The sequence below is a fragment of the Apium graveolens genome, chromosome 11 (genome assembly GCF_009905375.1).
Source record: "Apium graveolens cultivar Ventura chromosome 11, ASM990537v1, whole genome shotgun sequence".
In the NCBI taxonomy this organism is placed as follows: Eukaryota; Viridiplantae; Streptophyta; class Magnoliopsida; order Apiales; family Apiaceae; genus Apium; species Apium graveolens.
In genome coordinates this window covers 146,917,685-146,939,958 of record NC_133657.1, presented here as the reverse complement: position 1 = coordinate 146,939,958, position 22,274 = coordinate 146,917,685, and the positions used below count along the sequence as shown (strand labels likewise).

The following is a 22,274-nucleotide window of genomic DNA, read 5'->3' as shown; positions in this document are numbered from 1 at the left end:
AGGGCTTCTATACCCCGATCCTTGAGGAGGGAGCTTACGGGGATAGAGCTCACATCCCGATCGAGACCAGATCTCTCCAGGGGGGCAGGCATGTAGGATCTCCAGGCGGCAGCCGACTATATCTTCCGTCGTGCGATGGAAAGGGTGGGAGCTGACGCCGCTCCGTGTATGATTCAGGACTGACGATGGATAGTCTAGTTGTCTAGTTAGCCGAGGCCTTAGTAAGAGCCAATTTTTCGGGATAGTTGACTTGTATATAGCATCCCTTTTTCTGGACTAAAAAGATAGACTCTTTGTATCACTTTTGGGACAGCTGACTTAGCACTGTTGTACTTTTGACCAGATCAAACTATGTAATTCTCTCATTATGTTATATTTGTTTCGTTTCGGTTCAGTTCCTTAGTGACAGGTCACTGTTTTATCATTATTATTACTGCACTTCGTATTAGAACTTTCGAAAAATAATAGAATTGCGATATACGTTCTCCCCATTATAGAGCTGTGCAGGCACAATGTTGTATATGATGTGACCTAACGTTGGATTTCCCAATAAATTTTTTTTATATCAGACTCATGCGCCAAGAAAGATGGGAACTAGGGCGAACCCTGGATCTGAGGACCAGGGAAGCCATAACCAGGATGATAGGAACCAGAACACAGTGAAGAGGAAGATGAGATTATGTGGACAGGATGACTCCTGTATGAGAGGAGAGGAAACATATAATGTTGAGGGATTTGAGATAGAGGCTGAAGAAGGAGAAATCGAGGGTTGAGCAACCAGTACCAAACCCAGGCATGGATCCCATGGGCCAGTTTCATGCAACTCCTAAGGTAGAATTTCGAACGTCAACCCAACCCACCCCCTCAAGGAAATAACAATGTTGTGGCAAACTCTTTCAGGCTTTTAAGTCCCTTAAGCCCCCTGAGTTCCTGGATCAGCCGACCCAGTTGTGCAAGGGCATGGTTAAAGGAAATGGGAAATCTTTTGAGATTTTGAGTACCGATAGGCACAGAAGACTGTATTTGCTACCTACCTTCTGAAAGGAGAAGCTACTACTGGTGGGAGGCCAAGAAAAAACATGGAGACAGATGCTATTATAACCTGGGGAGAGATTTAGTCAGTTGTTTCTGGGAAAGTATTTCCCGAGGTTTATGGAAAACCAGATGGAGCTCAAGTTCTTGGAGCTAAGCAGAATAATTTATCGGTAGCAGAGTACGAAGCAAAATTCACTGAGTTATCAAGGTTTGTGCCGGAGTTTGTGAGCACCCAGGAAAAGAAAGCTAGGAGGTTTCAGCAGGGACTGAAACCGTGGATTCAGAATAGGTGGCAATCCTTGAGCTTACGTACTATGCCACTCTGGTGCAAAAGGCAACGATTGTAGAAGTCGGAAGTGAACAGATGCAGAAGGAAAGAGAGAAGAAAGGAATAAAGAGGAAAAGTATGAGCATGGGTGGAGGTTCCGCAGGAAGGAGCTTCCCAACTAGATTTAATCGAGGAGCAGTGTCCCTACCAGGAAGGAACACTGGGTTTAAGCGGCCAATGAGTGTGAGTGTGAGCCAGGGCGGCCAGAAGTCAAGAATATCCTATCCCAAACCAGTCTCGACCCCCATTGCCAGCCTGTAACATATGTGGAAAGGAATCACACTGGGAGTGTAAAGGAAAGCCAGTAACCTGCTTTAAGTGTGGTCGGGAAGGCTGTTAGGGGCGAAAACACGCGCTAATATTCCGCAAGTATACGCGTTCGCAAGTAATATAGAATATTTTCTAGTTCGTTTCCCTCAGAGACTCAGACTAAATTATTGTCTAATTAAACTCACTCACCAATGTATGATACTTCTCAATGTTAAGATAATAACACTTAAAATTGTTGATTAAATATTAACTATAATTAACTACGTAATTAACCACTTAACTAACACTTCAATTTATCAATAACAAAACACTCATGAGATCACAACTTCATTATTACTTCCTTCTATAGCCATTGTTATTACCTTTAGCATGTGACAGTGATGATATTAATCGAATAACACGAAACTGATAAAAGCCAACTTTCATTGTACTAATACCATTCCACCAAGCATCCACAATTAAGATAGAAGTTGAATAGTCATCAATTATGTTGAGTTCCTATATGTCTACAGAAATTGACAACACAACGATTTAAGCACAAGTTATTCTTTTTGATTACATAGGGCAAATAAAACTGTTAGAGTTACCCACTAATCATGCACAACGTACATGAACCTATGCTAGCATGGCAAGTTCTAAATCTCAAGATCCACCGTCGCTTCACAAGAGATTAACCCCTATCTTATATGTTCGTGACGCACATAAGACGAATACGCACAACCAATACTAGATATCAAGCAATCATCACACACTAAAGTATTAAACAATTAACTAAAGAATTCCATGATAAATTCGTTGCAAACCCATGATCACGATTAGCCCATAATAGAACTTATCGCTATCATGGGTTCATATGAAATCATGATAAACAAACACAAGAAATAATAACTAAACTAATTATATTAAAACAGTGTACGTCACAAGAGTAAATAAGTCAAAGCAAGAAAACTAGCATCCAACGTTACAACGAAACAAGAATCACAAGAAAATATGCTTCCTCTTCGTTGCGGTGTGCTAAATCGGTCTTCTTCCTTATCTCCTTCGCTTCTTGCGTAAAACACAATCTTCTTCTTCTTAATCCCCCCTGTAAAAACGTCTCAAATCTACTTATATAATAGTCCCATAAAACTCAGATACATAGAAGTTGGGAAGCCAAACAGAAGTAGAAGTCTAAATAATTCAGCAAAATTCCCGACCCTGCGCGGCCGCTCAGCATAGCTGCGCGGGCGCGTAGGCCTCTACTGGAAAAAATCCAAGTTTGCTCCGTTTCTTCGCCGTAATCTGCCCGCTCCTTTCCTCTCACAATGGTGAACACATGCCAAGGCTTATTCTTGATGATTCCTCCCCCGAAATGCAACTAATACCTGAAATGCATAAACACTAGAAAACGCATCAATACACAAAATACTTGATTTCAAGACACCAATTTAAGCCATTTTAAGACGTTCTAAGTGGTATAAAATGCCACTTATCACACCCCCAAACTTAAATCGATGCTTGCCTTCAAGCGTCACAGACTCAAAAACAAATAAAAATATGCATGAATGCAATCTATATGAAAATGCAGCGATCCCCCTTACTACAATTAATCAACCAAATTGCCACCATCTCAACGAATGCAGTTAGACAACTAAAGATCAATAAACTCATGCAAACGGACATACAGCCAGAAACGTGGTGTGTGCAAATGCTTAACAGATATGCTTCGAAACTAGACCAATTACTATGACTAGACTATCCTCAAGGCAATCCTACGATTATACAAAGAATAAAAATTCCAGGCACAAAGTGATATACAACACTACAAGAACTCTGGAGCTTACTACGAATCGTGCTTTTATTTACAACTCAAATGCTTATTTGACCGTGCAATGAGTGAGGTCCATAAAAGACTTATACAATGATATCCATGTAACGAGCGTTAGGTTAGCGGATCCCAGATTCTAAAAGCCTTAGGTCGCTAGGCACAAAGTTCCCTAAGAACTTAATAACTCGAATACCAAAGAGCCCACTCTTGATCAATTATACCAAATTTTTTTTTTTCTTTTTTTTTTTTTAATTTATGAGCAAGTGCGTTTCGCTCCATCTTGCTCAACCCTAGACTACTCGCAACATACGCGAGCCGGCTACTAGCCAATTGACGCCTAGCCACAACTAGCAACAACTTCCATATTTTTCTCCCAAAATTTTTCTTTTCATGTCTTTATCACTAGAACCTATAATCGAATTCTAAGCATAATAAGTAGATTGACCTTGAAAACAACCAAATCATACACAATCTAGCCCTTTCGCATTCTCTAAGACTTAGTGGACTTACAATTGTTTCTAGCATGCATATCAACCTACACAACTTAATATCACTTTAATGCTATCACTACACTCACATCAATATCACAATTCAGTCGATAAATCATTGCAAAAGGGATCATGGTAAATGCATGAGCTACATGACATTCATAAAAAAAACTATATGGCATAAATTATGCAACTATATGAACTAAACTATCATGAATATGTAACTAAATGACACACACACAATATTCCTTAACTACCACCCCCAAACTAAAAATCTTCACTGTCCTCAGTGAAAGTAGAAGAAAGGAACACAGGGTATACCTACTCGGAGTCATCATCATCATCACCCTCAGTGGGTGGAGTATCAGGCGGCGGGTATGCAGAGTTCTCACCAAAAACTGGCCACTGGATATCAGCTCCAAGGCCTCGAAAAGCAGTCCCTAACGCAAGGGTGAGTTCCTGAGCAAACCTGCTCTGTGTCTCATACATGGCATCCATCCGCCGTGAAAGCCTCCTATACTGGGCATCAACCATCCCAGCACCCTCCTGAGCTCTCGAAGAACCAGCCTCATCACGCCCTGCCTAGCCATAGTAGCACCTCGTGCTGGACGCCCTCCTGGAAGACGATAACCCAGCCCATGCTCCTCAGGCTCACCACCGGTCCACTCCTGCATCCCATTCAGAGTTCCAGAATCAATCGGAGCGGCTGGCAACTGCAACTGCTCATGAGCTGACCAGTTCACTCCCACTGCTCGGCATAGCTTCATAACCGTAGATGCATAAGGGATGTTCATATGCTTTGCTCCCCTCAAAAACTTCAGAATTCCTTGGTAGATAAACTCACCAAGGTCCACATAGTACTCCTCATTCAGAATTCCCCACAACAGCTGTGCTCTCTCAACTGTGACCTCGTGTGCATGCGAAGAAGGCAAAATATTAGCACAAATAAATGCATTCCATGCACGGGCATACCTGTTCATGGCGATCGCCGGAAAGTGACGATACTCATTATTGCATGTACTGTGGGTCCAAACTGTGCCCGGTCGACAGAGAGTCGCACAAATCAAATCCAAGTCAAAATCCTCAGCAGTCTTTTCATTCCAGTTCTCCTCCTCGGGCTTCCTCTCTCGCTGTCCAATCACACGGCGAATCGCCGCAGGATGATAATCAACCGTCAGCCCACGGACCATAGAAAACCCATTCTTTTTAGCCTTCGCGTTCGCGTAGAACTCGCGAACAACGCTCATCGGTACTGCTTCGGGTGACTCACAAAAGCTATCCACCCCTTCTCTGCAATCATGGGCAACAACTCACCATCCCTCCCCGATGGTAAAAACCCCCTCTCCTTCAGAATCGGCTTACCCAACAGCCTAGTGTACTCCTCCTCCGCGGCTCTGTCAGTTAACCGAGGCCTTGCAGCAGTACCCCTCGATGAATCAGCAATAGGAACTGTGCTGCTGCTGTCAATAGTGCGTGCTCTCTTGGGTGCCATTGATTCGTGAATAAAAGCGTGTAAGAACTGATATTTGATGTTTGTGAGAGGGTTTAAGTGTAGGAAGTTTTGTGGGCGATATGTAGGATAGGTGTATGTATATATAGGGTGTGGATTAGATTAGGGTTTGGGAATTAAGGGATAAAATGATGGGGTAGTGGGAACAAATCGTGGGTTTATGGGCTAAAACTGTTTTTGTGTTTGTTTTTGTTTGGTTTTTTTTTTTTCTGAACTGAACTGTAAAAAAAAAATTCTGGTCCTCGACCCCTGCGCGGCCGCTCAGCATAGCTGCGCGGGCGCTCAGCTTGCTGCGCGGCCGCTCAGCTTAGCTGCGCGGGCGCGCAGGGGGTCACTGGAAATTTTTTTTTTCAGCCCCTATTTTCTGATTTTTTTGTGTTTTTGGATAGGTTATTAACTTCTAAGGGTTCCTGTAACAATAATTCATGGGTTGCCTCCCACGCAGCGCTTCTTTTTCGTCATTAGCTTGACGTTTCGTACCCTGCTCAAGTAGTCAACAAAATGGCACTAACCACTTCTCGGTTTGCAATGTCCCCATAGTAGTGCTTCAACCGCTGACCGTTAACCTTGAATGCTTGGTCCGGATCATTCTCAAAAATTTCCACCGCTCCATGTGGAAACACAGTTTTGACAATAAAAGGTCCAGACCACCTGGATTTCAACTTCCCAGGAAAAAAGTCGGAGCCGAGAGTTGAATAAGAGAACTTGTTGCCCTGGTACAAATAACTTTGGATGTAGCTTCCTATCGTGCCACCTCTTCACCTTTTCCTTATACATTTTGTTATTTTCGTACACTTGAAGTCGAAATTCATCCAGTTCATTAAGCTGAAGCATTCTTTTCTTACCAGCTGCATCTAAATCCAGGTTCAACTTCTTCAATGCCCAGTAGGCCTTATGCTCAAGCTCCGCAGGTAGATGACATCCCTTACCGTACACCAACTGGAACGGTGACATCCCAAGTGGAGTTTTGTATGCTGTTCTGTAAGCCCAAACAGCTTCATCGAGCTTTAAAGACCAATCCTTCCTTGACGGACAAACAACCTTCTCTAGAATGCGCTTTATCTCTCTGTTAGACACTTCCGCTTGACCATTTGTTTGCGGATGATAGGCAGTAGCTACTCGATGATTCACATTATAACGCTGCATCATAGAAGTGAACTTACGGTTGCAAAAATGGGATCCTTCATCACTTATGATTACCCGAGGTGTTCCAACCTTGTGAAAATTTGCTTATGAAGAAAATTTAGTACTGCCTTTGCATCATTTGTCGGTAAAGCTTTAACTTCGACCCATTTTGAGACATAATCGACTGCCAGCAAGATGTACTGATTATTACAAGATGAGATAAAAGGCCCCATGAAATCGATTCCCCATACATCAAAGACCTCGACTTCAAGCATCACATTTAATGGCATTTCATCCTTCCTTGACAAATTTCCCACTCTTTGGCAACGATCACACCTTAAAACAAACTGATGAGCATCCTTGAACAAAGTAGGCCAGAAAAAACCTGCTTGCAGAATACGAGCTACCGTCTTCTCACCTCCATAGTGTCCCCCATAAACCGTGGAATGGCAGTCTCGTAATATCCCCTCCGTCTCACAGAACGGGATACATCTCCTGATAATCTGGTCAGCTCCCTGTCTAAACAAATATGGTTCATCCCACATATACCACTTCACCTCATGCAGAAACTTCTTCTTTTGAGCGGATGTCAAATTAGGAGGCATTATATTGCTGACGAGATAGTTTACAATATCTGCAAACCATGGTTCTTCCTCCTGAATTGCAAACAACTGCTCATCCGGAAAAGATTCATTGATTAACGTCCTATCTTGTGAAGTAGAATCGGGATTCTCCAACCTAGAGAGATGGTCAGCTACTTGATTCTCAGTACCTTTTCTATCTTTGATCTCTAACTCAAATTCCTGAAGTAAAAGCACCCAACGAATGAGTCTCGGCTTCGAATCCTTCTTAGAAACCAGATAGCGAATAGCTGCATGATCAGTGAATACTGTTACTTTCATACCAAGCAGATAAGATCAAAATTTCTCAAAGCCAAAGACTATAGCCAAAAGCTCCTTCTCAGTAGTGGTGTAGTTCAATTGGGCACCATTTAAAGTCTTACTCGCATAGTAGACCACATGGAAGAGATTTTTCTTGCGCTGTCCCAGAACTGCACCTACCGCATAATCACTCGCATCACACATCATCTCAAATGGTTCTGTCCAATCTGGTGCTGTAATGACTGGTGCCGTGATCAAACTCTCCTTGAGAGTCTCGAATGCTGCCAAACATTCATCATCAAATTTGAAAGGCACATCTTTCTCAAGCAAATTGCACAACGGCTTAGATATCTTTGAAAAGTCCTTGATGAATCGCCGATAAAAACCCGCATGACCAAGAAAACTACGGATTCCTTTCACAGAATTAGGTGGGGGAAGATTTTCAATGACTCCCACCTTGGCCTTGTCCACCTCCAGACCCTTGCTAGAGACCTTATGCCCAAGGATAATGCCTTCACGCACCATAAAATGACATTTCTCCCAATTAAGCACCAAATTAGTTTCCACGCATCTTTTGAGTACGGCGCGCAGATTATTCAAACATTCATCATATGAGTGTCCAAAGACGGAGAAGTCATCCATGAACACTTCGACGTTATTTCCAATCATGTTAGAGAATATAGCCATCATACATCTCTGAAAGGTGGCCGGTGCGCCACATAACCCAAACGAAACTCTGCAAAAAGCAAATGTGCCAAATGGACAAGTGAAGGTAGTCTTTTCCTGATCCTCTGGTGCGATACAAATCTGATATACCCGGAATAACCATCCAGAAGACAAAAATACTCATGACCCGCCAATCTGTCAAGCATCTGATCAATAAATGGAAAGGGGAAGTGATCCTTCCTTGTGGCTTTGTTCAATTTTCTATAATCCATGCATACTCTCCATCCTGTAACTGTTCGAGTAGGGATGAGCTCATTCTTTTCATTTGCGACCATAGTGATACCTCCCTTCTTAGGTACACATTGTACGGGGCTCACCCACGAGCTGTCAGAAATAGGATAAATGATGCCTGCATCTAGCCATTTCAGAATTTCTTTCTTCACCACCTCCTTCATGATGGGATTCAGTCTTCGCTGCTGTTCCACAGTTGGCTTACTACCTTCCTCTAGCAGAATTTTATGCATACAATATGAAGGACTGATCCCCTTGATGTCTGCTATGGTCCATCCAATAGCCGATTTGAATTCTCTCAAAATCCTTAAGAGCTTGTCTTCCTCACTACCTGAAAGGTCAGATGAAATAATAACAGGTAACGTAGATGAATCACCTAAAAAAGCATACCTCAAGTGTTCAGGTAATGGTTTGAGCTCCAAGGTAGGTGCTTCCTCTATTGATGGTTTGAGCTTCCCTTCAGCGTTCTTGAGGTCAGAAGTACCAAGAAATTCAAATGGTATGTCCAGCTTTCGCTTCCAGGGAGAAGCGTTCAGATATTGTAATTGCTCGTTGCTATCTTCATCATCGCTGTCAAAATCCCCCACTAAGGCCTTTTCCAATGCATCAGACATTAGCATGTGATCGAGTTCCGAAGTAACCGCAGAATCAATTACATCCACTTTTAAGCACTCCTCATCTTCTGTAGGGAATTTCATTGCCTTGAATACGTTGAAGGTCACATCCTGATCTTGGACCCGCATAGTAAGTTCCCCTTTTTGCACATCTATCAAGGTACGGCCAGTAGCCAAGAAAGGCCTCCCCAAGATTATGGGAATCTTCTTATCTTCCTCAAAATCCAGAATAACAAAATCTGCTGGAAAGAAGAGCTTATCCACTTTGATGAGCACATCCTCAACTATGCCCCTTGGTTAAGTAATAGAACGGTCAGCCAATTGTAGTGACATGTACGTGGGTTTTGGATCAGGCAGATCCAGTTTTTTAAAGATCGACAACGGCATCAGATTAATGCTTGCTCCCAAATCACAAAGGCACTTGTCAAACGTCAGATTGCCAATTGTGCAAGGAATGGTGAAGCTCCCTGGATCTTTCAGTTTTGGTGGTAACTTTTGTTGCAGAACAGCGCTGCATTCTTCCGTGAGAGCAACGGTTTCAAGGTCATCCAGTTTCACCTTCCTTGAAAGAATAGTCTTCATAAACTTCGCATAACTAGGCATTTGTTCCAGAGCCTCAGCGAAAGGTATATTGATGTGAAGTTTCTTGAACACCTCCAGAAACTTCCCGAACTGTCTATCCAGCTTTTGTTGCTGCAATCTCTTAGGAAAAGGTGGTGGAGGATAGAGCTGTTTCTCCCCTGTATTAGCCTTAGGCAGAGTGTGTTCAACAGTAGTCTTCCTTGGTTCCGCCGCTTTCTCCTTTTGCTTAGATTCTTCACCTCTAATTTCAGCTTCTACTTCTTTTACCTTTTCAGCATCAGCTACTTTTCCAGACCTTAAGGTAATAGCCTTGACTTGCTCCTTAGCTTCCTTCCTGCCTGGTACTTCCGTGTCACTGGGAAGAGTGCCAGGTTGACGATTGAGCACTGTATTGGCTAATTGACCAATTTGATTTTCCAAGGTCTTGATAGAAACCGCCTGACTCTTGCACAACAGCTTAAGTTCCTCAAAATCAGCACTAGTAGGTGCAGCTGCACTTCCCTGTTGAGGATATGATTGCCTTGTAGCATACTGCTATGGTTACTGGAATCCAGGTGGGTTAAACTGTTTACTCACTCCTTGCTGATATGGTGGCTGAATAGCATTCTGATTATTCCCCCAGCTGAAATTTGGATGATTTCTGTTGTTAGGATGATAGGTCGATGGCACAGGCTGCTGTTGTCGCTGATAATTATTCACATACTGAACAGATTCGTTTACAAGAGAACACTGATCCGTAGCATGAGAACCTGCACAAAGCTCACAAACCATAGCTATTTGATTAACTCCATACGTAGCCAAAGAATCAACCTTCATTGATAGCGCTTGGAGCTGGGCTGCAATAGTGGTGGCTGTATCAACTTCCAGAATACCTGCTACCTTGCCTGACGTCATCCTCTGAGTTGGGTTTTGATGCTCATTTGTAGCCATCGTCTCGATAAGATTATACGCCTCAGTATAGCTTTTAGCCCATAAGGCGCCTCCAGCTGCTGCATCGAGCATGGGCCGAGATTGGGCCCCCAAACCATTATAGAAACCAGTGATCACCATCCAATCCGGCATTCCATGATGTGGACATTTTCTCAACATTTCCTTGTAGCGTTCCCAAGCCTCGCATATAGATTCTGTAGGTTGCTGCGCAAACTGAGTAAGAGCACTCCTCATAGCAGCAGTCTTTGCCATCGGATAAAACTTCACCAGAAACTTTTGCGCAAGATCTTGCCACGTAGTGATGGACCCAGCTGGTTCAGAATGTAACCAGTCTTTAGCCTTGTCCCTTAGTGAGAATGGGAAAAGCCTCAACTTGATAGCCTCATCAGTCACGCCATTATACTTAAAAGTGCTGCAGATCTCGACAAAATTCCTTATGTGCATGTTGGGGTCTTCAGTTACCGCTCATCCAAAAGAAACAGAATTCTGCACCATCTGAATAGTGCCCGGCTTGATTTCAAAGGTGTTAGCTTGAATAGCCGGATGAAGGATGCTTGACTGAATGTCATCAATTTTAGGCCGAGAAAAATCCATAAGAGCTAGATCAGCTTGAACAATACGATCTCCCATGTTTACTGGTTCTTTCTGCTCAGTTCCTGAATCCGAATCCTCAAAATCTAACTTCTCCGGAATATCAAGAACTTCGTCTGTCTCCTCAGCTGTATCTAAAGTCCTCTTGCGAGCACGAGAACGAGTTTGCATAAACGCTTGCTAAAGTACCTGAAACACAACCAGAAAAAATAAGTAACTACTACGTCCTAATCACTGAGTCCTAATGACCAATGATGGTAAGTACATAAACTAAACAAATACGCCGAGTCCCCGGCAGCGGCGCCAAAAACTTGTTAGGGCGAAAACACGCGCTAATATTCACGCAAGTATACGCTTTCGCAAGTAATATAGAATATTTTCTAGTTCGTTCCCTCAGAGACTCAGACTAAATTATTGTCTAATTAAACTCACTCACCAATGTATGATTACTTCTCAATGTTAAGATAATAACACTTAAAATTGTTGATTAAATATTAACTATAATTAACTACTTAATTAACCACTTAACTAACACTTCAATTTATCAATAATAAAATACTCATGAGATCACAACTTCATTATTACTTCCTTCTATAGCCATTGTTATTACCTTTAGCATGTGACAGTGATGATATTAATCGAATAACATGAAACTGATAAAAGCCAACTTTCATTGTACTAATACCATTCCACCAAGCATCCACAATTAAGATAGAAGTTGAATAGTCATCAATTATGTTGAGTTCCTATATGTCTACAGAAATTGACAACACAACGATTTAAGCATAAGTTATTCTTTTTTATTACATAGGGCAAATAAAACTGTTAGAGTTACCCACTAATCATGCACAATGTACATGAACCTATGCTAGCATGGCAAGTTCTAAATCTCAAGATCCACCGTCGCTTCACAAGAGATTAACACCCTATCTTATATGTTCGCGACGCACATAAGACGAATACGCACAACCAATACTAGATATCAAGCAATCATCACACACTAAAGTATTAAACAATTAACTAAAGAATTCCATAATAAATCCGTTGCAACCCCATGATCACGATTAGCCCATAATAGAACTTATCGCCATCATGGTTTCATATGAAATCATGATAAACAAACACAAGAAAATAATAACTAAACTAATTATATTAAAACAGAGTACGTCACAAGAGTAAATAAGTCAAAGCAAGAAAACTAGCATCCAACGTTACAGCGAAACAAGAATCATAAGAAAATATGCTTCCTCTTCGTTGCGGTGTGCTAAATCAGTCTTCTTCCTTATCTCCTTCGCTTCTTGCGTAAAACACAATCTTCTTCTTCTTAATCCCCCCTGTAAAAACGTCTCAAATCTACTTATATAATAGTCCCATAAAACTCAGATTACATAGAAGTTGGAAGCCAAACAGAAGTAGAAGTCTAAAATAATTCAGCAAAATTCCCGACCCTGCGCGGCCGCTCAGCATAGCTGCGCGGGCGCGCAGGCCTCTACTGGAAAAAATCCAAGTTTGCTCCGTTTCTTCGCCGTAATCTGCCCGTTCCTTTCCTCTCGCAATGGTGAACACATGCCAAGGCTTATTCTTGATGATTCCTCCCCCGAAATGCAACTAATGCCCTGAAATGCATAAACACTAGAAAAACGCATCAAATACACAAAATACTTGATTTCAAGACACCAATTTAAGCCATTTTAAGACGTTATAAGTGGTATAAAATGCCACTTATCAAAGGCCACTATTTAACTAAGTGCCCATCATCAACCCCTGCCGTCATTCCAACCACCACTTGTCATCAGTGTGGACGCCCGGGTCATTGGAAGAGGGAATGCCCAATGAACAAACCAGCAGCTTCGGGAGCAAGCAGGGCTGCTTCTAATAAGCCACCTACTGTGAGGACTTTCAACATGACAGTCCAGGATGCTATGAAAGATTCAGATGTGATAGCAGGTACCCTTTCTCTAAATTCAGTCAGTGCAAATGTTTTATTTGATTCGGGAGCAACTAAATCTTTTATATCAAAGGACCTTGCGCGTAAGTTAAGACTTAAGGCTGAACCCTTGATAGAACCCTTACAAGTAGAAATAGCCAATCATGAAATTATTCCTGTTAACCAGATTCACCCCGCCTGCGAGATAGGCATAGGGGAGCAATCTTTTAGTGTTGATCTGATTCCTTTTAAATTAGGGGAGTTTGATGTAATTTTGGGAATGGACTGGTTATCTAGCAATGATGCTCAGATAGACTGTAAAGGGAAGAAAGTTAAGCTAAATGTCCCAGGGAAGAAAGAAGTTATATTTAGAGGAAAGAGGCAGACGCAGAAATTTTTGACCATGGCCCAGGCCAAAAGGATGCTACGAAAAGGAAGTGAGGCCTACCTAGCCTATGTGGTGGACACGCAGAAGGAGGTGCCTAACTTACAAGATATTCCAGTAGTCAACGAATTTGAAGATGTATTCCCACAAGACCTTCCGGGATTACCACCCGATAGAGTGATTAAATTTGCTATTGAGTTGGCCCCAGGGACGGCGCCAGTTTCAAAAGCACCTTACCGGTTTGCCCCGTTAGAAATGAAGGAATTAGCTATCCAATTGCAGGAACTCTTGGATAAGGGTATGATAAGTTTTATTTGTTAAGAAGAAAGATGGGAGCATGAGGCTGTGCATAGACTATCGAGAGTTGAACAAGCTAACCATAAAGAACAGGTACCCATTACCTAGAATAGACGATCTATTCAACCAGCTAAAGGATGTTGTTTATTTTTCCAAGATCGACCTGAGAACTGGATATCACCAACTAAAGATTAAACCCGAAGATATTTCCAAGACAGCGTTCCGTACCAGGTATGGGCATTATGAGTTCTTGGTAATGTCCTTTGGATTAACCAACGCCCCAGCGGCTTTCATGGATTTAATGAATAGAGTATTTAAGAAGTACTTGGACAAATGTGTGATAGTTTTTATCGATGATATTTTGATCTACTCAAGGACTGAGACAGAATATGCAGAGCATTTGAGGATAGCTCTAGGAATACTCAGAGAGGAACACTTATATGCCAAATTCTCGAAGTGTGAATTCTGGCGGAATGAAGTACAGTTTTTAGGACATGTGATCAATAAAGAAGGAGTATTGGTCGACCCCTCCAAGATAGAGGCGGTCTCAAATTGGGAAAGGCCAACCACACCCACAGAGGTAAGGAGTTTTATAGGATTGGCCGGCTACTATCGTAGATTTGTACAGGACTTTGCGAAGATCGCAGCCCCTTTGACACGACTTACTCGTAAGACGGAGAAGTTTGAATGGACGGAGAAATGCGAGAACAGTTTTCAGGAATTAAAGAAAAGGTTGATAACGGCTCCGGTATTGGCATTGCCGGACGGAAAAGGAGATTCTGTGATATATAGTGACGCGTCGCACAAAGGATTAGGATGTGTGCTTATGCAGCACGGTAAAGTGATTGCGTATGCGTCGAGACAATTGAAGGAATACGAGGTTAGATATCCTACTCATGACCTTGAGCTCGCGGCAATAGTATTTGCCTTAAAAATTTGGAGGCACTACTTGTATGGAGAGAAGTGCGAGATTTTCACAGACCATAAGAGCCTCAAGTACATATTTACGCAGAAAGAGCTCAACATGCGCCAGAGGAGATGGTTAGAACTAATCAAGGACTATGATTGTGAGATTCTTTATCATCCAGGGAAAGCCAATGTGGTGGCTGATGCCCTTAGTAGAAAGGAAAGACTCAGAATGATAACGACTTCGGAAGAATTGATAAGGGATTTTGAGAAAATGGAAATAGAAGTAAAGGTAACCGGAACCGGAACTGAAAAGCTTTTTGAGATCTCAATGCAGCCAGAGTTATTGGAAAAGATCAGATTGTGCCAGGAGAAAATAATGAATGAAGGTAGAGAGTCAATGACTGGAGAGGAGATCCATACTGAGAAAGATGATAAAGGGATAATGAGGTACTCCTACCGGATTTGGGTTCCGAATGTTCAAGAGCTTAAAGATGAGATATTGGATGAAAGCCATAGTTCAAGGTATTCCATTCCCCCGGGAAGTACCAAGATGTATAGGGATTTGAAGGAATATTACTAGTGGCCCAACATGAAGAGGGACGTAGCAGAATGGGTAAACAAATGTTTGACTTGCCAAAGGGTAAAAGCAGAGCACCAGAGACCCAGTGGACTCTTACGACCCCTGGACATTCCCGAATGGAAATGGGAACAGATAGCGATGGATTTTGTTATAGGCTTTCCAAGGACGAAAGCGAATCACGACGCCATTTGGGTAATTATAGACCGACTGACAAAGTCAGCTTATTTCATTCCTATCAATGAGAGATACACAGTCGATAGACTGGTGGACATTTACCTTAAGGAAATAGTAACGCGACATGGAGTCCCAGCGTCCATTGTCTCAGACCGAGACCCCAGGTTCAACTCCAGATTTTGGAGGAGCTTTCAGGAATGTGCGGGGACCAAGTTAAATATGAGTACCGCGTACCATCCCCAGACGGATGGGCAGAGTGAAAGGACCATCCAGACACTAGAGGATATGTTGAGAGTCTGTGCAATAGACTTTAAAGGGAGTTGGGATGATCACTTGCCGTTGATCGATTTTTCTTATAACAATAGCTTTCATGCTAGCATCGGAATGCCGCCTTATGAGGCCCTGTACGGAAGAAGGTGTCGATCTCCCTTATACTGGGATGAAGTAGGAGAGCGGAAGATGCTCGGACCCGAAGTGGTCCAAAGGACCAAAGATATAGTGGATCTTATCAGAGGGCGACTTGTAGTAGCCCAAGACAGACAGAAGAAATATGCAGACCTAGCCCGAAAGGACAAGGAATATGAAGTAGGGGACTTAGTACTGCTAAAGGTATCCCCTTGGAAGGGATTAATGAGGTTCGGAAGGAAAGGAAAACTAAGCCCAAGATACATTGGACCTTTTGAGATATTAAGACGGATTGGAAAGTTGGCTTACGAGCTAGCCTTACCCCCTAATTTGCAACAAGTTCATAATGTGTTCCATGTGTCAATGCTAAGGAAGTATCATCGGGATGCCAGACATATAGTGGAGTACGAGCAGGTGGATATGCAGCCAGATCTAACTTACGTGGAGGAGCCAGTAAGGATTATAGATAAGAAGGAGCAGGTGCTTCAGAACAAAGTAATCAAGCTAGTCAGAGTACTATGGCAGAATCATAATATGGAAGAATCAACTTGGGAACTAGAGAGCACAATGCTAGAAAAGTACCCCCATTTGTTTTCTGTTTGATTCCGGGACGGAATCCTTTTAAGGAGGGGAGACTGTAATAACCCCCAAAATTTTCAACTTTTTGTAACCCTTGTGAATAGTATTTTTGCTGAATGAGAAAACTTTTCATGCCACACTATGTAGGGGTTCTATTATGGATATTCTGAGATTTTATTAGTACTCTATATGGTATATGAGTGTATGTAAAGATCGTCAGAATCCAATTCCGAACACTTTGGTTTTTCCCGGAAATCCACTAGATACGGAAAGAATTGAGTATAAGGTAGCAGGATAAAAAGGATTTAAATTAAAGGATTATAATAGAGGATCATAAAAAGGAATATAATGTATTGAGAAAGGTTAAGGGAGTCTAAGTAATAAGATCCCGGGTATGATCCTTCAAACGATAAACGAGAACGAAAGTTAAGCGAACCGTATAACAGATCAGCGGTCATTAGGCAAACAATTAGGAAGTTAATCAAAGGGATTAGAGAGAGTGATTTCACCCAACCAATGAGAGGAGGACAAAGAGGGAAGGATGACATCACAACATGACATAGGCATGACATGGGAAGGAAGGAGATGTGGTGGCTTTTTAACCACACAAAATCAAGGGCAAATAGGTAATTAACTAAATCAAACACAAAAACAAATCAACCAAGCCAAGCAAATTCATTCTTCATCAAAATCAAAAAGAAACCAAGGCATTGTTCTTCATGCTCTCGGCTTTTTACTATTCCAAAGGCAAGGAAATTCAAAACTCAAGATCCAAGCCTCCTAAATTGGTGAGTTAATTCCCTAATCATCCTTATGCTTAGTTAGGGCTATATCATGAGTTTAAGCCATCAATTCCTTCTCAATCTTCTTCATTTAATCAAAGAAGAAGACAATGAATAGTGTTTTCAAGTTTTTAACTTGAAATTTTTCTTGATTTCCTTGAAGATCCAAGCATTCCTAAGACTTCTCAAAGCTTCTTAAGGCTTCCTAGCTCCTCCCACCACTTCAAGGAAGGTATATCATCTCCAAACCCTAGATTCCTATGTATTATAAGATGATTTTGATTAATAGGGTGATATTGTAGCTTGATGTTTGTGATTTAGAGTTTGGGATTGAAATGGTATTGAATCGGATTGGTAAATCTTGTTGTTTTGGTTAAAAGAATGTAGTATAGTTAAATTCAAGCTTAGGCATAAGTATGAATGTTAAAATTGAATTGGTTGGGGTTGTTATGATGTGATAAGGATGGATGTTGGTTGTATGTTGGATTGAGGTTGAATTGGGTTGGTTTTGAATGGTTTTAAATTGGGAAATCGCGTAAACATAGCCGTCGTAACGTCCGATTTCCTTTAGACTGTTTTTGTGCATAACATTAGGACCCGAGAACCCCCTGCTAGATTATGACCATTGCCATGTCTAGATATCTCGTGTTACGAGCTTCGTTTTGATATGTAGTTCGTTCGATTCCGATGCACGGTTTAGGAGAAACGACCGTTTCAAGTAACGGCGTTTCACGAACGAAACTTTTCCCCTCGCCTTACGTTGAAACATAGGTTAAAGACCAAAAAGGGTTAATTAATGTATGAAACATTTATGGTAAGTGTGTTAGGCAGTTGGTAAGACACTCGCGAAGGAATCGCCTTAAAACTCGTAAAGGTTAAATTATTAAAAATGGTGGAGCCGAGGGTACCCGAGTGACTTAAGCGAATCAGTAAGCGCAAAACAAGCATTAGAGTCTAAGTTAGTTAAAGTATAGATTTACAAGTGACTTTGGTTTAATTCCAACTTACTTGTTGTTAATAGGTTACCAAACTCATCCCGGGCCTTTTATCACCCCAAGTCACTCAGGCAAGTTTTCTATCCGTTATACTGTTGTTGTGATGTATTTGTGTATATGCATGATCTTGCGTTAAATGCATATTTGTTATAGCAGATTCTTGCGATATATTGTAGCATGTTATATGGTACATATGCATGCCTGTTTCATATTCTTACCATATATATGTCTGTTGGTTCAGTTGATAATACCCATGCTAGAGGATAGCAATATTTTGCATATACCCTTATTATAAGGACCCAAAAGGTGAAAACATTTTCTAAAACCGGGAGTCGAGGATCCCGAGTAAATTTTGTATATATGTATATATATATATATATTCATATATATATATATGGTTATAGTTTTCAAAACTATTAATCGAATAAGGGTTATTCGATAACTTTATATTATTTATTGAATATTATTTCGAATATTATTCGAGGGCTTATGACTCTTTTATATTATTATTGGATATTACTTGGATATTCATTTGAGGATGTATGACTCCTTTATTTTATGAATATTATTTATAATATTCATTCGAGGTATTATGACTCCGCTTATTACTGCAATATATTCTTTATTTTATTAAAGAATAAGGTGTCAATAATCAAACTTATTTTCGATTATTCAAATAAAGATAGTACTTTCGTATAAGTATATCTTTGGTTATTTAATACTCATTTCAAGTATAAGTCTTACAACTTCTACTTCAATTATTTGTATAAAGATTATTATTTATGGGAATATTATTTAAATAATAATATTCAGACATTTTCTAAATATATTGGGACTGATTTACTTCATTAAATCAGCATTACTCCAAACACTCTTTAAAGTGTTTTCGAGTCTTCAAAATGATTTTTAAAAGTTAGAGCGGATCCCAAAACTTATTTTTATATTTCAGATCTTCCTTTTTAAGGGGATTTAAATACTCGCTCAAAACCTGAGGGATCCGGCTCTGTGGTGTATTTTATATTCGCAACAAGGTTGCACTTTGGTAAATGAATTGATTACTTACCCAACGTTCGGGAAGTAAGTCCATCTATTGAGTCGGCATAAGCAACATGGGCTCAGTGGGCGTCCATGATAGTGTAAGTGGCTCAGTGGGAGTCCATCAAATGCATAAGTGGCTGAGTGGCAGTCCAGCATAAGGTCCTATTGAGACCAGGGTGATGACCAATGGGGAATTCGTCCATCTACTAGTAGAAAAGGTTACTTATTGGTATCTTTGCCTAATCAGCAAGATATCAGGTTTATGCCAAAATTCTTTCCTTTCCAAATTTATTGGATATTGCAATTCTGTTCATACTTTACATGACAGAGGTTTTCAGGAAACGTATGTATATATATAGGTGTATATATATATCAGGACTTAATGAAGTATATCATAACTTCATTTCTTTTAATAATATTTCAAAGGTTTAATCTATTCAAATCTGGTCTTGTAGTCTCATCTATGTGATGAACTGGTAAAAGCTCATTATACTTTGAACAGTGGTAGTTCAAGTAGCTTTATAAATGATATAAGTGTAGTGAAGTATTTGGTAACTTCATCCCTTGTTTTTACTTATATCTAGTAAGTAATTATCTTACGCTTGATAAAAGATTCTAGTAAGTATCCATTTAGATACTTATATTATTGTTATCACTATATTATCTTGCGAGCTGTAAGGCTCACTCTTGCTTTATTTCTTCATCACACAACAACAGTTAGGAAAGATGGCCAGACTCCAATAGACCCAGCGCAAGCGTGTGGGAAGCATCCCGCGTCTTCCCGATGATGTTGTAGCTGCTATAGCTGCAGAGGTAGATCTATTGTAGATCAGACCATCTACTTTTGAGAATCAATTATGTATAATTATAACTTGTGGCAGATAATGGCAATTAACTGTAAATTATCAAGTAATCATTTTGGGTTGTAATAACTTTTAAATTGTGGATTCAAAGACTTGTACTTATTTCAATTTCATCTCTGAGACTATAGCGGGTTGTGGTGTGTGTTAGTGTGGGGTCACAGCATAAGGTTATTTTTATTAATTAAGTGAAGTGATATTGTGGAAAGAAAGACCGTGACGACCCGGATCCCCGACCCCGAATCTGGGGGTGTTACATATGTGGATACTGACAGGAAGAAGGCTAAGAGATTCCAGCAAGGTTTGAAACCATAGATCAGAGAGAAGGTAGCCATTTTTGAATTAGATACCTATGCATGAGTTGTACAGAAGGCTATGATCGCAGAGACAGAGAGTGAGATGTCACAGAAGGAGAAAGAAAGCAAGAAAAGTAAATTTGAACGGAATGAAGGTCAGTCACAACCAGGGAAGTTTCCAAATTTTAAGAAGGGCAAGTTTCAGCCAGGGAGGAATTTTAATTTCAAGAGATTAAATGCAGGCGACGGAGGCCAGGGCAACCGTCCAATTAATGCGAATCAACCGAATTAGTTGAAGTTAACTTTTCCAGATTGTCAGGTATGTGGATAGAAACATGGAGGAGTTTGTAACAAGTTGAATGTGGTGTGTTGTAAGTGCAACCAGAAAGAGCACTATTCAAGGGAGTGCCGAAATCAGCCAGCAAAAGAACCAGCAAGTAAGGATCAGCCTATCCGGAATCCAGCAGTGAAGGTTCCATCCATTGGATTTACTTGCTTTAAATGTGGAAAGCCAGGACATATAGCAAGAGATTGCAAGACACCAGCCCCAGTCAGTAATGCATTGAGGATTATGGGATCTACCCCAGCAGTGAATGAGACTCCAAGGGCTAGAGTTTTTGACATGTCTGTGAAGGATGCTATCCAGGATACGGATGTCGTGGCAGGTACGCTTAATGTGAATTCTTTATGTGCCAAAGTGTTAATAGATTCGGGAGCAACTCGATCATTTGTCTCACAAGATTTTGTTAGTAAGTTAAATTATCCAGTTGAGTATTTAAATGAAATAATGACTGTGGAATTAGCAAATCAAGAACGTGTATATGTTAATCAAGTTTGTGGGAATTATGAGATTGAGATTTCTGGTAGTAAGTTTTGTGTAGAATTAATAACATTTAAGTTAGGAGAATTTGACGTTATCTTAGGAATGGATTGGTTATCTAAGCACGATGCCCAGATAGATTGTCGAAATAAGAAGGTAATGGTGAAGACGCCAGAGGAAAGAATAGTAATGTTCAAGGGCCAGAAACAAGTAAAGAAGTTCTTAACGATGATTCAAGCCAAGAAGTTACTACGGCAAGGATGCGAGCATTTCATGGCATATGTGATTGACAAAAGTCAGGAGCCAACAAAACTTGAAGATATTTCAGTAGTGAATGAATTTCCAGATGTGTTTCCCGACGAGTTACCAGGACTTCCTCCAGATAGAGAAATTGAGTTTGCAATCAACTTAGCACCTGGAACAGAACCAGTATCCAAGGCCCCGTACAGAATGGTGCCCGTTGAGATGAAAGAACTAGCGAAACAATTGCAAGAGTTGTAAGAGAAAGGAGTAATCAGACCCAGTGTATCCCCGTGGGGTGCACCGGTACCATTTGTCAAGAAGAAAGATGGAAGCATGAGACTGTGCATCGACTATAGGGAGCTCAATAAGCTTACAATCAAGAACAAGTATTTGTTACCCAGAATTGACGATTTGTTTGATCAATTGAAGGCAGCCAAGTACTTCTGCAAGATTGATTTAAGATCGGGATATCATCAACTGAAGATCAAGCCAAAAGATATACCAAAGACAGCTTTCAGAATAAGGTATAGACATTATGAATTTTTAGTGATGTCTTTTGGATTGACCAATGCCCCGGCAGCGTTTATGGACCTGATGAACAGAATTTTCAAGGAATACTTGGACAAGTTCGTTATTGTGTTTATAGACGATATTTTGATTTATTCAAAGACGGAAGAGGATCATGCGGAACATTTGAGAATAGCTTTGGAGATTTTAAGGAAAAAGAAGTTATATGCTAAATTCTCGAAGTGTGAGTTTTGGCTACAAGAAGTTCAGTTCTTAGGACATATAGTCAGTAATGAAGGGATTAAAGTGGACCCAGCAAAGATTGAGGCAATTACAAATTGGGAAAGATCGAGAACACC

At 40.8% G+C, this 22,274-nt stretch overlaps 1 non-coding gene across 1 annotated transcript; it reads left to right on the top strand.

Annotated features, from left to right (window-relative positions):
• The first annotated feature begins 10,657 nt into the window (after nucleotides 1-10,657).
• LOC141699018 (small nucleolar RNA R71) lies at nucleotides 10,658-10,764 on the top strand. Its single transcript, XR_012565509.1, has one exon. It is a non-coding gene; the product is annotated as a small nucleolar RNA R71 (small nucleolar RNA).
• The last annotated feature ends 11,510 nt before the right edge of the window (nucleotides 10,765-22,274 follow it).